The following is a 13,461-nucleotide window of genomic DNA, read 5'->3' as shown; positions in this document are numbered from 1 at the left end:
TAACCAAAAAAACCAAACGGCCTACAGCCAATCAGAAATCAGCTTATATACAAACAGTAAAATAACTACTTTTAAAATTTTTGAAGAGAATACAACTCAGGTCCACACTGACCAAAATCTATAGTAGCTGTTGGTTGTTTACCAGTCAGCTGCTAGCCTCAATGCATTTCGTAATGGACAAGTGTCCGCATCATAAAAGACACTAACACAGTCAGCTCCCTTGTTGGCAGTCTGATAAGGGAGGCCAATGGTTTAAACAGCATAGAGGCTCAACTACCCTCACACCCCAATGGTTCTCTCTGTTGGTTAAAGTTGTAGCACATTAGCAGGTTAGTGGAGGAAGATTGCCCTGTTGCTATCTCTTGATGTGCCCCGCCCCTTCTCCAGGAGAAGTAAATATAGTCTTGAGAGAGGTCAAAAGGTGGCTGCACAACACTTTTCTAGTGTCCTTAATCCTTGGGCCATTGAGCCCCAAGTTTGTCCTAAGGCGCAATTTAGAGCAGCTTCAGGGCTGCCTAAGTCACACCAACATAACTCTGGGATCATTTTGGCAGTCCTAGAGCAAAAGGGCACAGGGTACACCCTCTTTTTCCCAGGCATGCTCCAGATGGGTCATGGAGTAGTGTAGGAGCCACTACCCTGGTCTCTGTATGAATTGAGCATTTAGTCTCTTGGTTACACCAGGTTTAAGGATGCTTTATGTTACCAGCAGTGCAAAGTTTTCTTAACAGTGCTGATGACCTGGGCCAAAGAGACCAATTGTTAATTTTCTGTACTATTTGTTAGCAAAAATAGGAGTCCTTATATCAATTATTTGGGATAATACAGATACATTTATTAGTACAAAACTAAATTATTCCAGTTCTGAAATGAATCTCTGCATGCTGCTTAGGAAACGTATTGGTGAATGTCTCTACACTCCCTCCAAAATTTATTTTTCATAAATATTTTGCCACTTTATCTAGCAGCAGGAGATTATTGTCCTGAGATAATGTTTTCTTCCAACTGATGTAATTTTACTTGTATTTTATCTTCTTTCATATGATTAAAGTATGCACTCAAATTCCCATGGGTTTTGTTAATCAAATGCTGCATTTCAAACGATTTGTCAAAGTTTAGAATGTCAAACAAAGATCTTTTCTCCATCCCTAATATATATTTTTAATATTTATTTAGGAAGTTTTAACATGTTTACAAATCCTTGCCATGAAAATATCAGAGACTAAACAAACATGACATCAGCTAGCTTTTTTTTTTTTTTTTTTTTTAGAAACATTGTACAGGTATAGAGTCATGAGACCTTTCTATTTAATGTGGTGTTACCATATTACAAGATGAGCATCATTACAACACCTGTATCACTTCTAGTGCTTTTATTGAGAGAAATCTCTATATAAACATATTTAACAGATCAGGAATGTCTATCAAATGTTCATATTCAAAAACATTGGAGAGGTATGCTGGGGTTTTTTTGAAGGTGAATGTCCTTTGAGTACTGAATAAAAGGTAACCAAATATCTAAGTATCTATCTTTCCTCTGTCTGTTTTGCTGAGTACATAATTGGTGTGTTAATTTACCCATAACCACAACCTGCCATATTTTTTTAACCAGTCCTCAATGGTTGGGATAATTTTCTTTTTCCAAGTAGAGGCTACCAAAAGCCGAGCAGCTACTAGAAGATGAGAGATTAATTCTTCATTTCCTTGTGCGGTCACCTAATATTTTAATTGTACTATTTTTCACAAAGGATACAAAGGTTCTGTGAAATATTTACCTTTTCATTTTTTTACTCTAAACAGCAGTAAAGTTCCATATTCACCAAACCAAATCAGTGTGCTCATGTTTTACAATTTCAGCTCTAGCCCCATGACATGTGAAGGCCAAACAGGTCATATAACTCTCCAAAAATTCATTTTTCTCTTGAATGAGCACAATGAGAAAATAATGGAGCAATCCCAAACCACAGCTAAAGTATGTAAAAGAATACAAGGGAAAAGCTTGCAGAGTTCATTACTACTGTATATCTGCACATAAACTTTCCTTTCAATATGCCAAATTTTGAAATCCTTATTCAGACAAAACTCCCACTGATTTTAAAGGGAAATTTGCCAGAATAAGGACAAGGCCTTATACTTGTATAATACTTGGACTACCATAATTTCATTGCACTAATAACCACACAGTCACTGAAGTGCAGTTTGCCAGTAACCAAGGAAAACTGTTAAGTAGTAGCAATGGGACCAAATCAGAACCTTGCCACACCCCAGATATTAGTTAAGGGCCTGTTTCTCCATTGCCTTGCATCTTGTGTAGTTATTTATATTTGTGCAAATTATATATGTATTATATAAGTACAAAGGATCTGTACCTTGTGTCTGGTCTCACCTCTATATCATCATCTAATAATGAACACAGTTCTGTCCCCCTCCCACCGAACTTTGAGGAAGTTTGGATATGGACCTGAAATTTTCCCTTTAGGCTCACCTCTAAAATATCATTATCTTCCCCAAATAAACTTCTGTGTGGTTAGGGATCCCTCACTAAACAGCACTGGAAATACAAACAAGCAGTTCAGTATTGTCTCATTATGAAATATACACTTAAGTTAAATCCTGATCCTAGCCCTCTCCCTCAGACCAGAGCCACTCAACAGCCATGACAGAAGATCTGGAATGGAGTATCTTCTCTGGCATTTGCCCCTTCCACTGCATGGGTTGAAGAGATTTGAATGGTGATGGAGCCGCACAGTAGTGAGTGCACCAACCTCACACTGTTTCCTGCTCTGATCCATACCAACATTTCTGATGCGTATCCCAAATCCCACCCTGTCCATGCCACAGATCTGCACTACTTTGGTTCGATTACAGCTTGCCTTCCCCGTCCACTCCATACAAGCAGAGCAAAGAGCAGGATTTGTCCCTAATTGTTCAGCATTTTATTAATTTATTATTATTATGCAGGGGAGAGAGAAATATAGGGAACATGAGCATGTGGAAATTATTTCAAATGCTATTTCGAATGCTATTGTAATTAATAAACTTGTTATTTACAGGAGATGATAGTCCCAGAAAGGGAGCATCCCCAAAATTAAGCCAGAAGCTCTGTAACACTGAGTACTATGGAGTAGGTGGTAAGGTGTTCAGAGTCCTACTGCACTCCCTGCCCACACCTAACTCCCCATAATTAAGGGTCTAACTTTTGAACAAGCGCAGAATGCATTTGTATGTAACTTGGATGCACAATTATCACAACTGCATGGTTTAAAAACAAAGTCCTCATTTGAAATACCTTTACCATACTCTACCTGGCAACAAATTGCTCTCCAGCTCTCTCTAGTGGACAATTGCATTACAGGGGCTGGGAGAGCTGTAAACAATAGAAATATTAATTAATACATACATTTGGTTTAGAAATAATGAAGATACTTTTTAAGAAATTGTACAGGCTCAGGACCCTATTTTCCACTCTACGTTAACATGCAAAGGTGTCATACATGAGTATATCTGGAGCTGTGTATTGCAATAATTTCAATGATTATATCTGATAAACATTTGCTTATATATAAAATTCTTTTAAAATATACACATGTATTTTTTCCTTGATCCAGAGCTAAATTTAAGATTTTAAACTCACAACATTCAAGTAAATAAAAATTATGACTTTTCTATTTTAATGCATGTTTTCATTATAAATATACATTGTAAATGGGTTTTAAATGTTAATTGTTCATCATTTGTTTAATTTAATGCACAAAATGAAGATGGCACATTTAACAGAATATTCTCTGTGTTATGAGATACACAATACAATCTTCACTCAGCATCTGACAATCGTTCTCTGCCTTTATCTCTGCAAATGTTATTACACTCCTTAAAGCTGTTAAAATAAAAATAAAATAAAATAAAAAAAAAGGTTATTTAAGCTCAGAGAAATGGGTCTGATCCTGCAGTTCACACTTAGGGTGAAATTTGCCCAGGTTGCAGAAGGCCTCCAGTGCAATGGAACCACCATGGTTCTGCTGTGCAGGTGGTGGGCAGCTTCAGAGTGGGTACAAAGAGGGATGCAACATTTAAAATGAAAACCGCATCCACACTGAACTGGAATGTAAAATAATTTTAACTTCCTTCCAGTGCAATTCTAAAAGGACCCATAAATCTTCATGTAATGAAGTGAAATGGTAGGCTATAAATGGAATCATAGAGACTTCCACACTAATATTTTCTAATCCTCTACATCTCTACATTTGCAGCCAGCTCCACAGAGCTTTGCACAATAATGATGCAGTATGGTCTGTCTGACTGACAGTTTTGAAAATTATTTCTAGCTCATACGAGTTTATGGAAATTGAATAGGTATGAGAAAGCTGTAGAGTGACAATTCCTCAGCTGTGAATAAATGATTACAAGGGATGCCAAGATTTATTTTAATCCTGCAAACATAGCGATTTATTTTTATCAATTTACACTTCTCCTATTTCCTGTATTTATATGTTAGGAGCAAGTAATATATATTATATTAAAGAAGTTTTGATATTAATCCCGAGACCTGGGATTGAACACAATGAAACTTTTTTGGGGAAGAATGTAATGTTTTGTCATGTAATTTAGTGCTAAAGCTGCTTTCAAAACCAAGATACTGTTTTAAAAGTGGAGGAAGAAGAGACTAACATGCAACCGTTCCATGGCTGGAGTACTCAGTACTCATTGTCAAGGACACAGAGGCAATGGAAGAGGAAAGCTGGGCTGTGGTATATGGTAATACAAGTAAATAATGATTACCCATAGTTAGTGAATTGAACTCTCTGTTTCTGATCAACATGTCCTTCAAGATTTTAGAATTGGTAGATCTCATCCTCTCACACCTAGTTTTTATTTAGATTGGAAGAGGAAAACAAGCTTTCCTGCTTTTTAAACTCCCAATCAGTTTCTTCTCTTTGATTGAACTAGTTATTGAACTGAACTAACAGAATAAACTGAAATGAAGAAAATATTCTCTCTGTACCTACAGAAAAAGCTGCTGCTGTGAAAAGCTGGTTTAGCACTTCAACAGACTTTGTTTGGTTCCAGGTGCTTTGTCGCACCAGTTCAGTGGCTTGACTTTAAAACTTTGCTGGCAAACACGTAATGTTTGAATTTTTTTAATGTAAATCATTTTAATAGATTATAGTTAAGGCTGCGAGTTTGTCACGGAAGTCACAGATTCTGTGACTTTCCATGACTTCCAGAGTGGCTAGCTGTACCGGCTGCTGCTGGGGCAGCCTCAGGCCATTGCTTCCTCAGCAGCAGCAGGAGTTTGGGTGCGGGAGGGGGTGGAGGTTTGGGCATGGGAGAGAGTGAGAGCTCTGGGCAGTGCTTACCTCAGGGGGATTCCCTGGAAGCAGCAACATCCCTCGGCTCCTAGGGGGAGGCGCAGCCAGGGGGTCTGTGCACGGCCTCCACCTGCAGGCATTGCCCCTGCAGCTCCCATTGGCCATGGCTCCCAGGCAATGAGAGTTGCAGAGCCAGCGCTCAGGGAGGAAGCAGTGCACAGAGCTGCATGGCTGTGCCTCCGCCTAGGAGCTGAGGAATGCCGCCACTTCTGGGGAGGCGCAGAGCTGGGTAGGGAGCCTGCCAGCCCCACCAATTGAGGTCATGATTATCTGGCGTTAAACAGAAGACGTGAAGTCACATTTGCTTATTTCTTAGCATTTTTTTCACTTGTTAGGAGAGCAGTTCTGTGACTGTGAACATGGCCTGTTACCAACTAGCCATGCATAATGTGCATGCTCTTGCTAATGAATTATTAGCTTTATGAAAGCTCAGATTACTTGGGAAGAAATTCACTCTAAAAAGTATATTTTCAGCTCAGTACCTGAATGTTTATTTCCAATAATATTTTACAGTGATTTTGTTTTCTTTTTAAGGTTGAAGGCAGAGCATTTAATTTAAATTCGGAAGTGACTTACTATGGAACATTTTACTTCAGTATGTTTCAGATAACACCGCCATGCATGGGGGAGGAACGGAGAATGGAGGTAACAGCTGAGTATCCACTCCCTCCCATGACCAGCAAGCATTGATTTCCACTCCCTTTACACAAGAAAGGAAGGAAAGAGAAATGCCTAAGAGAACTCTCTCCCTCCAGTGGTGATGGAACTGAGTACAGCCTCTCTATTGGATACCATTACTGGAGTTTCACTGACATTCCCAATCACACTGGAGCTTTTCTGAGATTTGGCTCCAGGGATTTAGAAGTGTGAAGAATCAGTACTGATGTAAGCACCTAGGATAGCAACCACAAAAGTACTTAAGTGCTCAAACCCCACACTTAGGTGCCTAAATCCCAGTTTTAGGCTCCACTACAACCCTGCTTAATCCAGTGCCTAAACTCACTCAGTGCCTAAATTTTCAGGGTAAAAGTTCCCTAGACACCTATGTTTCTGCCTCTAGGCATATGCACTGCTACCTCCCTCTACATGATCAGATGCTTATCTCCCATGTAAGCCCCACAGCAATCTACGAACTGGGGGGAGGACAGGTGTTTGCTCACCTATCTTGCACATGAGGCCTGATCCTGTAGGCATACTCATAGGCCACCTACCCGGTGTAGGTCCTTTTCCAAATCAGGAGCGGAAGAGGAGGAGCAACTGCTAACCTCCTTGTAACTTTTATCCCAGTGGTTAGAGCACTAACCTGGGATGTGGGAGTCCCAGGTTCAACTTACCCCTCTCTGCCAGAGGAAGAGAAAGGATTTGAACAGGGGTCTACATCAGCAATTCTCAAACTGTGGGTTGCGACCCCAACAGATGGATTGCGGGTCCAACGGGCTAGATTTGGCACATGAGATGATGTGGTCCATCCCTAATGTGTCTGGACCTGCTCCACAAATGCTATGCCAGAAGGCTGCCATTTTGATCTACAAAATGATGGCCTGCACCAGGTGTGACCTTGCACATATGGTGCTTGCAAAGTCACATTGTGCGGAGGCTGCCTTCCTGGATCAGCACTTGTGGAGCAGGTCCAGACATTTTGGCTGTGCAGAGGGGGCTATGCAGACATTGTTTTGCCATTTGCACCACCCAACTGAGCAAGCATCCACCTGAGAGACTTCAATCCAGAAGATCCTTATTTATGGGCAGCAGCCTTATCAACAGAGTATCCTCTCTGCTTGAGCTGGTATGAGACTATTAGAACATAAGAATGGCCCTACTGGGTCAGACCAAAGGTCCATCTAACCCAGTATCCTGTCTTCCGACAGTGGCCAGTAGAGGGTGTCCCAGAGGGAATGAAAGAACCGGTAATCATCAAGTGATCCATCCCCTGTCACTCATTCCCAGCTTCTGGCAAACAGAGGCCAGGGACACCATTCCTGCCCATCGTGGTGAATACATATTGATGGACCTATCCTCCATGAATTTATCTAGTTCTTTTTTGAAGGCCAAGAAGCCTCACATAATTGGAGAGGCTTTGATTTTGCCAACTGCAAGTACGGAGAAGATAATGGGTGGGGAAACGAAGGCAAACAAATTCAAAGCCATACAACTCTCCAACAACACAGTGAAGCGAGGGATTGAGGTGATAGCAGCAGATCAGAAATGCACACTGGTTGAGCATCTGAAAAACACAGATGCTTTTACTCTTCAAGTTGATGTGAGCACTGAGAGCCGTGATGCACATTTCTTGGCTTTTGTGAAATACACACGGGAGAGTGCAATTCTTGAAGAGTTTCTGTTCTGTCTCCCTTTACCTGGACACAAGACAGCACAAGAAATATTCAATGTGCTACATGTAAGATTACAATATCTGGTGTAATCGCATCGTGGGCTTTTGCACAGATTGAGCTCCATCTATGGAAGGCAACAAAGAAAATCTGCATGCCTTGGTAAAGAAAGTTGCTCTGTCTGCTATGTGGCCAAGGAAAGTGTGGGCCCCTTAATGAATGAGGGAGGCAACCTAGTGACAGAGGATGTGGAAAAAGCTAATGTACTCAATGCTTTTTTTGCCTCTGTCTTCACTAACAAGGTCAGCTCCCAGACTGCTGCGCTGGGCATCACAACATGGGGAATAGATGGCCAGCCCTCTGTGGAGAAAGAGGTGGTTAGGGACTATTTAGAAAAGCTGGATGTGCACAAGTCCATGGGGCCGGACGAGTTGCATCCGAGAGTGCTAAAGGAATTGGCGGCTGTGATTGCAGAGCCATTGGCCATTATCTTTGAAAACTCGTGGCGAACGGGGGAAGTCCCGGATGACTGGAAAAAGGCTAATGTAGTGCCAATCTTTAAAAAAGGGAAGGAGGATGATCCTGGGAACTACAGGCCAGTCAGCCTCACCTCAGTCCCCGGAAAAATCATGGAGCAGGTCCTCAAAGAATCAATCCTGAAGCACTTACATGAAAGGAAAGTGATCAGGAACAGTCAGCATGGATTCATCAAGGGAAGGTCATGCCTGACTAATCTAATTGCCTTCTATGATGAGATTACTGGTTCTGTGGATGAAGGGAAAGCAGTGGATATATTGTTTCTTGACTTTAGCAAAGCTTTTGACATGGTCTCCCACGGTATTCTTGTCAGCAAGTTAAAGAAGTATGAGCTGGATGAATGCACTATAAGGTGGGTAGAAAGTTGGCTAGATTGTCAGGCTCAACGGGTAGTGATCAATGGCTCCATGTCTAGTTGGCAGCCGGTGTCAAGTGGAGTGCCCCGGGGTCGGTCCTGGGGCTGGTTTTGTTCAATATCTTCATAAATGATCTGGAGGATGGTGTGGACTGCACTCTCAGCAAATTTGCGGATGATACTAAACTGGGAGGAGTGGTAGATACCCTGGAGGGCAGGGATAGGATACAGAGGGACCTAGACAAATTGGAGGATTGGGCCAAAAGAAATCTGATGAGGTTCAATAAGGATAAGTGCAGGGTCCTGCACTTAGGACGGAAGAACCCAATGCACAGCTACAGACTAGGGACCGAATGGCTAGGCAGCAGTTCTGCGGAAAAGGACCTAGGGGTGACAGTGGACGAGAAGCTGGATATGAGTCAGCAGTGTGCCCTTGTTGCCAAGAAGGCCAATGGCATTTTGGGATGTATAAGTAGGGGCATGGCGAGCAGATCGAGGGACGTGATCGTCCCCCTCTATTCAACATTGGTGAGGCCTCATCTGGAGTACTGTGTCCAGTTTTGGACCCCACACTACAAGAAGGATGTGGATAAATTGGAGAGAGTCCAGCAAAGGGCAACAAAAATGATTAGGGGTCTGGAACACGTGACTTATGAGGAGAGGCTGAGGGAACTGGGATTGTTTAGTCTGCAGAAGAGAAGAATGAGGGGGGATTTGATAGCTGCTTTCAAGTACCTGAGAGGTGGTTCCAGAGAGGATGGTTCTAGACTATTCTCAGTGGTAGAAGAGGACAGGACAAGGAGTAATGGTCTCAAGTTGCAGTGGGGGAGGTTTAGGTTGGATATTAGGAAAACTTTTTCACTAGGAGGGTGGTGAAACACTGGAATGCGTTACCTAGGGAGGTGGTAGAATCTCCTTCCTTAGAAGTTTTTAAGGTCAGGCTTGACAAAGCCCTGGCTGGGATGATTTAATTGGGGATTGGTCCTGCTTTGAGCAGGGGGTTGGACTAGATGACCTCCTGAGTTCCCTTCCAACCCTGATATTCTATGATTCTATGACTCTCTGCATGATTCACAAAGAACTGGCAGCTAAAGCTCTAAGTCTAGAGGTCGGTGAAATTTTGCAGCAGGTCTCATCTACTGTGAACTACATTAAGGTTCAACCTCTTCATGCATATCTGTTTGAAAAACTGTGTGAAGATATGGGGTCCAATCATGATGTGGTGTTGTTCCACACTGAAGCTCATTGAGAAACTGCTGAGCTTGAATTAATATGCAAACTAGATACCATTAACTTGGGTTTGAATAGAGACTGGGAGTGGCTGGGTCATTACACATATTGAATCTATTTCCACGTTAAGTATCCTCGCACCTTCTTGTCAACTGTCTAAATGGGCCATCTTGATTATCACTACAAAAGTTTTTTCTCCTGCTGATAATAGCTCATCTTAATTAATTAGCCTCTTACAGTTTGTATGGCAAATTCCACCTTCTCTGTATGTGTATATATATATCTTCTTACTATATGTTCCATTCAATGCATCCAATGAAGTGGGCTATAGCCCACAAAAGCTTATGCTCTAACAAATTTATTAGTCTCTAAGATGCCACAAGTACTCCTGTTTTTTTTGCGGATACAGACTAACACGGCTGCTACTCTGAAACCTATCAGGGAGTCATGAATTTTGAAACATCTCTCTTCTGAGAGAAAGGCTCTGGCCTAAGCAAAGTCTAGGTCTTCTCTGAGGAAGGTGATCCTTTGTGTAGGTTGAAGCATGGATTTCTCTCACTTGATTACAGTCCCAATTGACCGCAAAATGCACATGTACTGGATTGCTGAGGAGAGATCCTGTTGAAAGTTGGCCCTTAGGAACCATCTGTCCAGGTATGGGTAGACAAATATTCCTTGGCACCTGAGGTGGCCAGGAGCTACCTCGAGGCATGTGATGGGGCAGCTGCCCCTTACTGGCAGAAAAGGGATTAAAAGCAGCCCTAGGGAGGTTGTACAGGAGGCAGGCAGGCAGAGAAGAGCTGAAGGGAGCAGCCAATCGGGGCCAAGCCGAACTATATAAAAAGGGAGCAGCAGGGCAGAGGAAGGCAGTTCTCTGCTGGAGCCCACGGAGGAAGGACTGTGTCCCTGGAGGACTGAGAGAACTGCCAGCACCCTGGACAGAGCAGTGCTGCTAGCAGGACCAGTGGAGCGAGAGACAGCTCCTGGCTGGCTGCTGAGGTTTGCACATTGAGGCCCCAAGACAAGGGCAAAGAGGATGCTGGGGCCACAAGGATGTGGCCAGACAACTCATTGCAGTAGCTACTAAAGGAAGTGGCTGAACAGCAGACTGCAGGTCCCCCGGAAAGGGGGAGCACACTGTGTGGTACAGCCAAAGGGCTGTGTCACTGAAGCAGATGCCACAGTCCTTGGAGAGACGTGGATCCTGGAGCAGAAGTGATGGCGGTGAGGCAGCACCCAAAGAGGGCACACTACCATGCAGAACTAATTCCCAAGACAACCAGCAGGAGGTGCCAGAATGGTGAGTCACACCCCATCACAAGGCATTTGAAGAGTAATGGGGTTATACTCAAGCCAAAAGGAAACTCTAACTATTAGTATCTTGTCTTCACACAGAACCTCAGATACGTGATGTGTTTTATTGCCACATCAGAATAGGTGTCCTTGTAAGTCAAAAGCCACATACCAATCTCCTTGAGATAAGGAAGGGATAATGTCTCTCAGAGACAGCATCCAGAAATGTGTGTTCTTCTGTACCTGTTGAGGTTTCTGATGTCTACTATGGGTCTCAGACCATCACTGCTCTTGGGAAATCAGGAAATTGTGGGAGTAAAATCCTTTCCCTCTGTATTCTTGTGGAGCTTCCTCTACAGCTCCCTTTTTCAAGAGAGAATCCACTTCTTCCAACAAGATTTTTTTATGAGATTGATCCATGAGGTAAGGAAAAAGGGGAGGATGGTGAGGTGGACTGTTTGGAAATAGATGGAGTATCCATCATGGATGGTGTCCAGTACCAGCAATTGGAAGTAATCATGCACTAGGAACTGTAGAAAGAGGACAGACTAGGGAGGAAGGACTGGAGATTTGGTGCAAATGGGTGTGTGGCTCTCAATTGTACTATTATAATTGGTTTGGAGACCAATGCTTAAGGCTGTAAGGATGTGCAGCAAGGAATTCTCCTCCTATAGTGATGTCATTGGCCAGCTGCCCCATTTCAGAGGTGGCTGTAGCCATTAATTTTATTTAAAGTTAATTTAGTGATGTTATATTACACCACCATGAGTTCAGCTATAGTTTTCAAGCTCAACAGAGTGAAATTGCCTCTAGTACTTTTCTCAAATTTGGAGGCTCTAGGAACACATGAAGTCCAAGGATAATAACTACTGATTCACTCACAAGTACAAAGTCTTATCTGTACTACAAGTTTTATTAAAGCAATAAGTTACAATTACCCATGCATACAGAAATCCTACCAAAAACCTATGCAATAATTATAACTGTAGTCATACTCACATCCTCAAAGATATTCTAGGGTCCAATGGACCTCTCACCAATTAATCATCAGTAGAGGGATAGTTCCTGTTGTATTTTTTCCTGTTGGTATTCCCACTTTTACCCAAACAGGGAACCCTCTTTCATATTGTAATTCTGACTACACCTAACACTCTTATGCACATGCATAAAGGTGTCAATCCTTCCCCCCACCATCTGTACTTCCACACCCCATGAATATTGGGTGCCCCATTTTTCATAGGTTTGTAGTTCCTCTTATTCTTATTAGCATTTACACACAACATGTACCTTTGCAGTCAGGAGAGATGTTTTAAAAGATGTTACAATAAGGTGTCATGATCTTGAGCAATACATTGAGCTCAATTTTCCACATCACCACGTCTATTGGCACATATTTACAGTACTCTTGTGATCTTTACTGGCACAGGGTTATTGGAAAGAGTCCAGCGGAGGGCAACAAAAATGATTAGGGGACTAGAACACATGAGTTATGAGGAGAGGCTGAGGGAACTGGGGATGATTAGTCTACAGAAGAGAAGAATGAGGGGGGATTTGATAGCTGCTTTCAACTACCTGAAAGGGGGTTCCAAAGAGGATGGATCTAGACTGTTCTCAGTGGTAGCAGATGACAGAACAAGGAGTAATGGTCTCAAGTTGCAGTGGGGGAGATTTAGGTTGGATATTAGGAAAAACTTTTTCACTAGGAGGCTGTGAAACACTGGAATGCGTTACCTAGGGAGGTGGTGGAATCTCCTTCCTTAGAAGTTTTTAAGGTCAGGCTTGACAAAGCCCTGGCTGGGATGATTTAATTGGGGATTGGTCCTGCTTTAAGCAGGGGGTTGGACTAGATGACCTCCTGAGGTCCCTTCCAACCCTGATATTCTATGATTCTATGATTCTTCAGTCACTTACTAATGTGAAGCATTCCTAAGCATATGGCCTAGTATGGCTAAGTTGAAATCTTACTGGCCTCAGCCTGTAGGCCGTGTGTTTCAGCCCTCCTTTACTTAGATACCTAATACATACTTATCACTCCTAAATACGTTCCAATCTTACACTTCTATGATCCTACATCTTAAATCTATTTAGCATACAACAATTACATGTAACATAGCATATGAGTTAATCATATTGTACAGCACAACAATAGATGGATAATAAAATGAACTAATTGGCTACATGGCTGATATCAGCTCTTTAACTTGATATTTGTTAATATGAACCCAGTTTTATAAGCATTTTGTCTATGATCTTTCAAAGTTAAATAAAAATATTACTGTAGCACTCATTTTCTGAATAAAGTCATGTTATACTACAAAAGAACATCATCTGTGCTAATAAAGAATAC

Source organism: Eretmochelys imbricata, chromosome 1 (genome assembly GCF_965152235.1).
Source record: "Eretmochelys imbricata isolate rEreImb1 chromosome 1, rEreImb1.hap1, whole genome shotgun sequence".
Classification (NCBI taxonomy): Eukaryota; Metazoa; Chordata; order Testudines; family Cheloniidae; genus Eretmochelys; species Eretmochelys imbricata.
Note: the sequence above shows the minus strand (reverse complement) of the source record.